General features: G+C 34.6%; 1 pseudogene; it reads left to right on the top strand.

The window, feature by feature from the left end:
- The first annotated feature begins 2,149 nt into the window (after nt 1-2,149).
- The window catches only part of LOC149529064 (T-complex protein 1 subunit delta-like), a 69,048-nt pseudogene continuing 59,401 nt past the window's right edge, over nt 2,150-11,796 (top strand).

The following is an 11,796-nucleotide window of genomic DNA, read 5'->3' as shown; positions in this document are numbered from 1 at the left end:
AAAAAATCTAATTTAAAACAAAATACAAACTATTGAAATAGGCTATAATATAATTATGGAAAACCAAAATGCTACAACTAAAAATTGAAATTCTCTAATAAGCATAGAAAAACTATATATTTAAAATATAGTTATTAATAATGATTTGATTTGAATGAAAATGCTACACCAAAAAAAAAATCCCTTCCTAGAGCTGGCCAAGGGCCTTCTTACTCATGGTCTCAGAATTTTGTGAGCATTACCCTAGATCTAACACCGTTACTCTTAAAATTTGTCCATCTTCAGGGGCAACCATTCAGAGTGCCATTGAAGCATTTGTCCCCCAATTTTGTTATAAATAAGTGCTCACGCCATAAATTTCATAAGTTTTAGAAGAGAAGCTCAAGAATGGATTGCACGAGATCACAATAAGTACCGCTCATGCAAACTAACAATTCTCATCCCCTAAGATATTGAACTACTCTGTGCATAAAGAGAGTTTACAGTGACAAAATGTACTTTAATGCTCACTTTTGAATATGGTGAAAATTTTCTTCTAGAATCAACATTCTGCAAAGTTAGTGTAAAATTTAGTAGCATAGAACAATTGAACCATGTCTTTTAAAAATTAACTCATTGTAATAAATCAGGGAAATTTTTTTCTCTATAACCTAAGTCAATAAATTAACCCTAAAGTCTCCCTTCAAACTAGAGCATACAAATTAAGAGAAAATTTATATTTAGCATGTATGTTCCAGCCATTCCTTAAAATCTATTAGCAAATAAAATAGATCTTATATGAATGCTTCCAATAAATTTCAACTTATCAAATAGTTTTTTGATTGGAGATCAGTTAGTTTTCTCAATGAAAAGAATTTCTCAAATCGGGAAAAAAACAAACAAGGTTGAATGACTGAAAAATGGTTATTAATATCTTTTCCAAATGGATACATACTAAAATGGAAAACCATTTCATTAAATAAAAATAGAAGAATTAGATTTGGATTACATTAATTGATGTTTGCTCACATAGTTAGTGCATGAATTGCAAAATTACAGAGTTTTGTATTGAAACAGTGACCAATTCGAGAATGTCGATATGGCCAGCAAAAGTTTGTGTAATGGCTCGGAGTGAGTATTGACAAAAGTGAAAGAAACTTCTCAAAATGTATGAAATATCATAGGAATCCATGCAAGGAACTCTCTAAATAATCTACACCTCATCTCATACAGTGAATGTCAATTCTACAAGTTTTTCCCTTTCCAGCCATTGCATGTATTGAATATTGAAACAAATGACATGTAACCTTCGTAAAACAATGACAGTTGTCATGCTCAAATATTTGAACTAATATTTGTGTAAGAAAAAAGGAAAAACTGTCGAGAAAAATAACATGAGCCAATCAGATAAAACTTGTTTACACATATGACATCAAAGAAATTAATTTTTTCTAGCTAACTATAGTGTAGGATGGTATAATACGAGAGAACACATTTTTCAATAAGCCTTAGTTTAAACGAATCATTAATGTAATAAATACTTATAATATAAATGAATGCAATTCAAATGGTGATAGCCTCAAAAAATAAATCGTAATATCATTTATTTAGCCTGTCCTCTTAATTCTGGGATATATTTTTCTCCGTCCCCCGCAAACACTCGGCATCTGTTAGTCAATAGGATTTCTTCATGCTCTGAAGAAAATAGTTCAGATTTGAAAGTAGCTCAGGGGATGAGGAAATGGGTTTGAAATTTGACATTTCAAAATGAAATCCCTCAATGCTTACAGAATGCCATTGCTCATATGACATCATAAATGCCATTGCCGTCCATTTTTATGTTGCAGAGAGGCTCAGTTGAAGCGATTTCAACACTCAGGCGATCTGCATTTTATACATAGACATGTTTTCCAAATAAGCTTATTAACATGTATGTCTAAGTGTACTAGTTTGGTAGATGCTCATAAAGTGTTTGGGAGATTGGAAACCTTTCGTTGCATTTGGTGAAAGAGTATGACAGCATACGGCAGACATGGATTTCTTCACAAGGCAGTCATACTGTTTTGCCAAATGTACCGAACAGGTTTCAAATGTGCCAAATGTACTTACAGTCTGTGCCAAAATGGGACCTTGGAAACAGGGCATGAACATTTATTAATGCATAATTGAAATGGGATTTGTCTCGAATTTTGTGGTTGCAAGGGCTCTGGCAATTATGCCGGCAAAATATGGAAGTGTGCAGAAGACCTGCAAACTGTTTGACAAAATGCCTGCAAGAGATTTCATTTCATTGGTTGCTAAAATGGCAGGATACCCACAAAATCGGATTCTTTTGTTAAATGCTTAACTTCATCAGAGGGCTTCCTTAAATTTTAAAAGGATACTAATAATCTTATGCTTAAAGCCACAATTAATGTTCTTTTGTCGAACTTTAATGCAGCATTGGGCGCGTGAGCAGAGGTTCAAATGATGAGGAGATTCATGAAAGGAAAATCAAGAAAAAATATCTAGATGTAGTTGGATTGCGGGCAATAAAATGGTAGATACATTTCCAGAGACACGGATGATCTGCGCAAAACTGGGGATATTTCCTGGGAGATGAAAGCAGCACGGTATTGGTTGATTGACATGGAGAAGATAAAAATAGTGTTCCTCTGCCACCGTACTGAGGAGTTGGCAATTGCATGGAAAAAGAAATATAATTCAAATAATAATTCATAGTTCAATACATTAGAGATTTAAATAAATTACAAAATAAATGCAAATTTGTATGGAAAAACTCACAAATTACAAATGGTCTCTAAGCATAAACAAAAAAATTATGAAATTTCTCTTTTAATTTGAATTTGTACTCAAATGGGGAAAATATACTTTCTTACCTTCTCCAAATATATGTTTAACTTCCCCCTTTTCCATGCTCCTTTCTATTTTGCAAGGAAAAGAAACCTTTCAAGTTATCATAGTTGCATTTAGCAACTTTCACAACAATTAAAAGATAAGTATAAATTGTAATTCAATAATTAAATGTTGTTTGTATAATTAAGGCATTTTAATTTTGTTAAATAGGAGTAGTTGGAGCATTTCCAAATTGTGTGGAATTATCATTGTCACATTCATTTACAATGGATGGACTTTTTGGTAACCGAATGGTGTTTATTATATTTTTTTATTAAATAAAATATCAGAAACAATTGTATAATAATATTAAAAATAATTTAATCGAGGAATTTAGTCAGCTGCATAGACGCTGCTGACTTTTTGACCTTTTATGGACTCGTCACTTTATTGCTTTTCACTTTTGTTGCATGTGTTGCACAAACTTTATTACACATTGGAGGATGGCCCAACTCTAGTAGATATGTGATTCCACCTCGAGTGTGTGATAAATTATCTCTTGATTATCATGTAATGAGATAACAATGCTCATCTTTTGTCTCATTAACACCTATATTTGTACCTTGGTTATAACCAAGAGGTCTCCAATATACTATTATCCATGATATCTATTCTATTGCCTTCTTGGTGAGAATATAGTTCATTCTTATCAAATTCATTTTCTATTCTTATTGTGCTTTCCATTTACCTTGTAGTTGTATAATTCTAGTATTACTAATAATGTTAAACAAAATGGTCAATAAAACAAGTATGAAGTAACATAAATGGATCATCTTCTTGATCCTATTATGACTTAATCTGAATGCATTAGATTATTTACCTGGACAATATTATGCATGAGATCTTTACTCAATCACCAAGAGATAATATAATCTATAAGTACAATTTCCACATACTTAGTTTGGTATGAATAAATTCGATTGAATGCAAGGATAATTGCTTGTGTGAATTCAAGACATGAATGATTTATTTAATTTAGCACAAGTACTATGCAAGTGTGTATGTATGCATATAAAGCAGTTCACGTAGTGAACTGATTTACATACATACATGCACATATGCATACAATCATCATAATCAATTATCCTTGAATCTGACCAAAGCTATTATATATGAACAAGAGATGCATGTTTAGAAGGAAAAGAAAAGAACATTTACATAGGTACCTCTTCTCCACTTGAAGAAAATCATAGAGAAAGGGCATGGAGATCACAAGGGAATGACAACAAAATCTTAGATCTCGATTGATCTCCACCAACGTTCAGAGCTCTCCACCCTCGTTCGGAGCTTTACACCCTCTTTCGGGCGTAGCTCTCCACAATCAGTCAAAACAAATGGGGAATGATTAATGTTGTATTTTATTTTATTTTTTGTTTATAATCCATAATCCACAATGCACAAGATCTCTCTGTATATATACATGCATACATACATACATACATACATACATATATACATACATACATGAAAACAACAATGCACTTTCTAAGAGTTTACAATTGTTCAACAAAGTTAATATTTTACAAGAAAATGCATTTGAAGAACTGTTAGCTCAGAAGAAAGAACATGGTGTTGAAACAATACAAAAAGTGTTTGACATGAGAGGTCTGCAAGTGAGGGTATTGATCAATCTTGAAAACTTGAATGCTGAAATGAAAGTTATCAATGATCAAACACCTATACCAGAGTTACAAGACACTATGAAGTTGATTTTAGATAAGGCTAAGGCAAATATTCAGAAGTTTGATAGTCAAAATTTAAGGCACGAGAGCAAAGGAGGAGTGTCTTTAGAAAGAGAACAAGGAGCGGCTTTAGAAAGAGACTACTCGGCAAAAACAATAGCTAGAAAACATAGAGGATATTATGGGAGCCACTAGATAGAATCCAGGAAAGTGTTGCAGTAGGTACTATGATATTGGAAACAATAGTTAAATTGGTGTAGTTGCTAATTAACTAGGTTGATGACTTCAAAATTATATGATCCAATGGTAATGTTAGTTATTATTTTGACATACATGAAAACATTATTATTATTCATTATTATACATACATACATACATACATGAAAACAACAATGCACTTTCTAAGTGTTTACGATTGTTCAACAAAATTAATGTTTTATAAGAAAATGCACCTAAAGAACTATTAGCTCAGAAGCAAGAACATGGTGTTGAAACAGTATAGAAAGTGCTTGATATGAGAGGTCTGCAAGTGCAGGTGTTGACCAATCTTGAAAACTTGAATGCTGAAATGAAAGCTATTGATGATCAAACACTTATGCCAGAGTTACAACATTATGTGAAGTTGATTTTAAATAAGGTAGAGGTAGATATTCATAAGTTTGATAATCAAAATTTAAGGTAGGAGAGTGAAGGAGAAGAAGTGGCTTTAGAAAGAGAAGGAGAAGGAGCAACTTTAGAAAGAGACTGCGCGATAGAAACGATAGCTCGACAACATAGAGATTATTGTGGGAGCCACTAGATAGAATCCAAGAAAGTGTTGTGATAGGTACTATGACATTGGAATCACTTGCAAGTGTCTTTAAGAATTTACAGTCCAAATATCAAATGCTTATAAGAGTGTTTCAAGTATTGGTACAGTCTCCCATGATGATCCCAAGTATCAAATGCTTATAAGAGTGTTTCAAGGTTGGGAACCACTTCAACATCCTTTGCAAGGTTTAGAGGTAATGTTATTATGCTAGAGGATCCTGCAAGGGAATGAGCCTCGTGATTATGGCATATACATAGAAGAACTTTCTTCTTTAACTCCTTACACTCAACTCTTCACTGAAGTTATTCTTCAATTCCTTGCATATGCAATTTTATTACCTTGGAAAACTGTATTTGATCCTACTAGCTGGGAACAACTGATTGTTTATTTTATTATACCTAATCTAATGACAGTTCTACAAGAATTTTTAATCTGCACAGCTAATCAACAACTAGATCCATTTAACTAGTTATGGTTAGTTTATTTCTAAAATATCTTCTATGATATGTTTTTGTAAAATTTCTTGCAAAATTTGCCCATTTTTCCTGGTCTACATTATTTTTGTGGAGGATCTTGAAGTAAATCACTTAGCACGGGTTGAGTGAGTTTTATTTTATTATTATTTGGATTTTGGAATACGTATGTAGCTAGATCAACTTTTTTGTTGTGTAGCTAAGATGTAATAAGCACCTTAAAAAAGATCTCTAAATATACATGTTCAGAAGGAGATATGAAGAGATACTTGTATAGAAGGAAAAGAAACCAACATTTACATACCCTTGAAGAAAATTGCAGAGCTAGGGCATGCCAACAAAATCACAGAGCAAGGGCACAACACCGAAATTGCAGAGCAAGGACATGACAATGAAACACAAAGATGACAAGGGCACAACAACTAAATCATAGAGAAAAATTGTAGAGCAAGGGCATGACAACAAAATGCAGAGATCACAAGGGCACGACAACCAAATCACAGAGCAAAGGCATGACAACTGAATTTAGAGATCACAACAATGAAATCAGAGAGCAAGGGCATATCAGAGGAATGAAATACACCAAGCACAAGGACACGATGATGTTCGAAGCTCTCCACCTTTCACGCACAACTCTCCACAATCAAAACAAATGGGGAATGATTTATGTCGTGTTTTATTAATTTATTTTTGTTTATACTTATGTGGGCATCACAATTATGATCTTTACATCTGTATTGCAATGACATCAGGAAAAATTGCAAAAAAAAGCATGAAAATCACTACAAATTAGACTGTCATCACAAATTACCATCACTATTTTGACCCCAAATGTTGTAGTGTAATTTTTCTTTTCTTCGAATGAACACTATTTAATTTTGATAGCTACCTTATGTGCATATTTTCATTTATAAAATTATTACATCTTATAGACATCTCTTCCCACTAGTTAAAATTTATAGTGTCTTTGTTTTCCATTTTTCTTTCAATTATTTCTATGTTTCTCTATATCTTTTTAAAAAAATTAAATTAAATTCTTCTTCACTAATTCGATAGGCATTATTTTTGCATCCATTGGAGTTGTTCTTGTAGTTATTGGATTATTTTGGTGGCTATGGAGGCATCAATTGAAATATGTAGGGGACAATAATTTCATAAAGGATGGAGGCATTGAGTTGTAGGAACACATATCTTCCATGGGGGCAACAAAGAGCTTGTGAGTGTTTTCTGAAATAGAGTTAAAAATTGCCTCCAATAATTACTCGATAGAGTTAGGAAAAGGTGGCTTTGTAATTGTCTACAAATGGGTTCTATCAAATAGTGTTCACATTGCAATTTAAAAACATAAATCATTTTCTCAAGAGTTCATTAATGAAATTATGATTTTATCCCATACAAATCATAGAAACATAGTGAAATAGGTTGGGTGTTTCCTTTGCACACAAGTTCCTTTACTTGTATATGAATTTGTGTCAAATGGGATACTCTTTGAACATTTACAATCTCGAGATAAGAATATTCCTTGGGAAAGAAGACAAAAAATTGCCATAGTGATTATTGAAGGTGTAGCATACATGCATCATGAAGCCTCTCAACCCATTTTCCATTGTGACATAAAATCCTTAAACATTTTGCTAGAAGATATATTCACACCAAAAGTAGTAGACTTTAGTATTTCTTGTCTGCGACCTTCTAATGAAACACATTTGAGTTCCATGTATACATCAGGCATTCCAAGTTATGTAGATCCATAGTTCATGAGGAATAATAAATTTACATACAAAAGTGATGTTTATAGATTTGGTGTGGTTTTCTTGGAGCTTCTCATTGGTCTAAAACCTATGTTATTTATATAAGGATCTCGTTGCACATTGTACAAACATCTCCTCTCCATAATCAATGACAACTAACTCTTTGAAAGTTTAGATCCCACCATAGTGAAAGAGGAAAACCAAAGGCACATGGAGAAAATGAAAATGTTAGCCAAAGCATGTTTGCAAGTGAATGCAAATGAAAGGCCATCAATGAGAGAGGTAGTGGAGGAACTTGTTTGGATTTGTGCTACCACAAAAAACAAAGAGTCTATAGTAATACAAGTGTTGTAGAGCACAAGGGAGTTGCCAGTGCAACAAATGAGAATTACACTTGTCCACCTATTACATTAATTACTTCAGGGCATTGGATCATATCAGGATGTCAAATATGTATTAAAAATGATCAAGAAAAATAAGATAATGCAGCAAGTTTTTCTTCATTTATTATATTTAAGAAATGCAAAATCACAATGATATTTTAAAAGAGCTAAAGATATATAGTTCTATTAATTTGACAATGTATTTTTTTCTAATGAAATATTTTAGAGAGTGTTGAATATTTAGTTGGAAATTCAATCAATCACATGTGTTTATTTTGATGTTTAAAGTATGCTTTATCTTCTATTTTTGTGGATGTTTAAGTTGAGATAAGGAGTTGTGTATCTTGGGTAATATTTATAATGTATTGTTTTACCATTATATGGGGTGTACTAAGGGCAGCACAAATGGACATGTATTGCTAGGAATTAACATTACTAGGGCCACTTTACATATTGTATTATAATAGTATAAAGTATATTTAATGTGGTTATTTCATTGAAATTGTTATTTGGTAGTGGAGAAGTATATTTAGTAAAGTGAAAACATAGTACTCAATATTAAACAAGGGTTCAAGGGTATTGTATTCATAGGGTCTTGTGGTACATGATTTTATTTTACCACTAGTTGTATTTTGTGTGAGCCCAAATCTATAAGAGTCGGAATATGTCAATGGTTTATGTTGGATGGTTGAGTGGATTATCATTGTTGAGTCTTTCTAAGGATTGCATATGTGAAGCAAGAAATGTCATGTATGGATTCATGCTTGGACACCTAGAGGATGCATGAGAGATGAAAAACTCCTTACAAACATTCATTGTAACTCAATTAGTACTTTGTGTTTTTCGGTACATGATTAAATTTGATTTCTTGACTTAAGTCCTAATTCCACATGCTACTAAAGTTTACTTAGGGACTTGTTGTGGTCTCACAACACATGACCCATTCCTCACTAGGAATGGGGACCCCCTACTTTAGTTCCAACTCTCGAACTCACAATTCAAGAGTTGAGAGAAAAGGTATTAGAATCATCAAAAATTTAAAAAACACAAAAAAAGTAAAGAAATGAAGAATTAGAAAAACACAAAAAATTAGAAAATTGAAAAAAAACCAAAAAATAAAAAATTTGAAAAGGACGAAAAATCGTAAAATTCTAAAACTATAAAAATTATAAAAATTGGAAAAAAACCAATTTTTTTTTTTAAATTAATTTAATAACATTCACGTGCGCAAGAGCATGCCGCAAGTGAAGTGCATTTCATGTGCCAAGGTGCCCACACCGAAGTGCATCGCGCACCCCACCCGATGCTGGGGTTATAAAACCCCACACCCATCTTCGAACACTTAAACATTTTTTTCATTTTCGTTGGAGTGACCACTTGAACAAGGCGAGCCCCTTCACTCACACTCGTCCGCGGAAACACTCCATCGACGCCCGCACATGGCAACACTCCGCCTATGGCCAAGCGGTGCATACACATTGCAGCGAAAATATGGCACCTTGGCACTCTGCGCCCATGGCCGCATGCTGCTGAATGGCCTCCATAGGAGTGCACACACCCGTTTTACCCTAACCTAGGTGCCATGAGAAAACTCACGTCGCTACCTTGCAAGCACGACAGGCAGCTCGTGCCCAGCGCATGAGGCCCCCACATACACGCCCACACCAATCAACAACGCGGTGCCGCCATTGGTGATGTGCACCACATTGGCACGTTGGGCCCTTCTGCCATTATACACGCATGCCCGTTAAACCCTAACCAACACTAGCTGTGCGCACACATCGTGTGTCGCACTCTGCACCTTGTGCCCTTCACACACATTTTTTTAAAAAATGTTTTAAATATTTAAAATATATATATAATATAAAAATTTTAAAAATAAAAATAAATAAAAGATGAAAATAAAAAATAAATAAAAATGCCCAAATTGGGCATTTCAATTTCTTTTTTATTTTCAATTCAAAACTTTTACGTTGACTTGATAAGCCTTTTTTCCTATGACGTGTAGGTGATCAAATAGCATACACATCTAGAGTAGCACCCAAACCCATTATGTTCAAGTTCTAGGGTGTACCCTTGAAGTCAAGATTCCATGATGACATCGTAGAAATTCGAGATACTGATTTAGGACACACGGATTTGGGAGAATTTCTAAGAATTTGCAACAAGTCCACCGAGAGATCAGCTCTCATATTCTGACTAATTCGTTTTGCGTTAGTGAACACAACTTCACATCCCATGTTAGTACAATCAGCTGAACTAATCATGGCCCTGTCATAGCATTTTGCTCCTAATGAAAGAGTAGTCAAGAGCATCACAGGAGAGGTTGTGTTGGACCTATGACCCGACAACATTGAAAGGGTCTTTCATCTTCCAAGAGCAGATCAATTCATTAGGCTCTTGTATGAAGCAACTAAGAGATGGTATAGGGAATACCAACAGGAAGTGATTGACATCATTCAGTCCTCTTACCTCCTTGAGAAGCTGCCTTGGGGAAGAATAATAGGCAAAGTAGACACGACTCGGGGATACATGAAAGAAGACATTGGATACTCTATCATTCTCTTGAGCAGAGTTATGGGCTTACCTGCAGCAGGCCACCTTAGCACCTTTATGGTCAATTTCATTGAGACCATCAAACAAGCAGAGATACTATTGGACTAGGCCACCACACTAAGTGAAAACTTGTGTGAGAAATTGAGGATGGTGAAGGACAAGAAGAAGTTTTACACGACTTCTTACATGGTTTACCTGCTTGCAGCAGGGGCAAAAAACTACCCTGGTTTGTACAAAAGAGGCAGTATGCAGGATCCCAATGCCTAGCCATATATAGTCTACCCTTAGCTGGTGAAGAAGAAGCTCTCAGCATAGAGCAAAGAATACAGAATCATGAATGACGCATTCATCTTTGTGATCATTTGATTCATTGAGGGAGACTATGGGAAGTGGTTATCTGATGACGCCAAAGCACAAATCACAACTCTTGGAGCCTACTTCATCCAGTTTAAGATGTTCACATATCTTCGGGTAGTTGGTGCCTCCATTAGTCCTAAGAATCTCCCAAGATAACTAAGTGACAAACTAGTGTTGTTGGAGATTTTTTGATTGATTGAGTTGGCATATGAGAAAATAAAGAGGCAACAAAGACCTTGCTGGGCATGGTCATTGGTCATTGGACCAAATTAGGTGAAGCAAAAGCAGGATATTCTATCCTTCGAGTGGGAGTGAGAGAAATATTCCCTTGAAGAATACAACTCTCCCCAGCCCTATTTTGACAATGTTGGGAGAGTGGAGAGTCTGGCAGGAAAGGACTTCCATCATGAGGATGATGTTGAAGATCACTGGATGAATGCCACAAATGACTATGATGTCTACATTAGGGATTATTGTAGGATGACTTTGTATCTAGTAGAGAAGGCTCTCTAGTTGAACATCCCAAAGGAAATAAGGAAACATGATTCTAAGGAGTTATTGGACCCCTTGTTCAATGCGGAAAAAATTGGTGAAAGACCCATTATGAATGCTGAGGTTGACAAGGAGGAGGCCAATGATATTAATCATTAAGCGAGGCATGTCATCAGAATGACAAAAGATTAGATCAAGAAACCTTTTCCTCTTTATCCAATTCCTAATACAGTGATCTTTCATGCACATGCCCGCTCGGAAAGAGGTAGAGGGAACAAAGTAACAATTCCTACCTTTGCGGCTCAGTCTCCTATCAGGCTAGAGATAGTATACCAGCTTGATCACCTAGTTGGATATTATCACCCTCCTGAGAGGAAGGAAAAGAAAAAAAGAAAGAGGACCTCCTCTCAAAGGATT

The sequence above is a fragment of the Cupressus sempervirens genome, chromosome 11 (assembly GCF_028749045.1).
Source record: "Cupressus sempervirens isolate cs-2001-9-10 chromosome 11, ASM2874904v1, whole genome shotgun sequence".
Taxonomy (NCBI): Eukaryota; Viridiplantae; Streptophyta; class Pinopsida; order Cupressales; family Cupressaceae; genus Cupressus; species Cupressus sempervirens.
The sequence above is the reverse complement of the archived record's forward strand: the minus strand, read 5'-3'. Positions and strand labels throughout refer to the sequence as shown.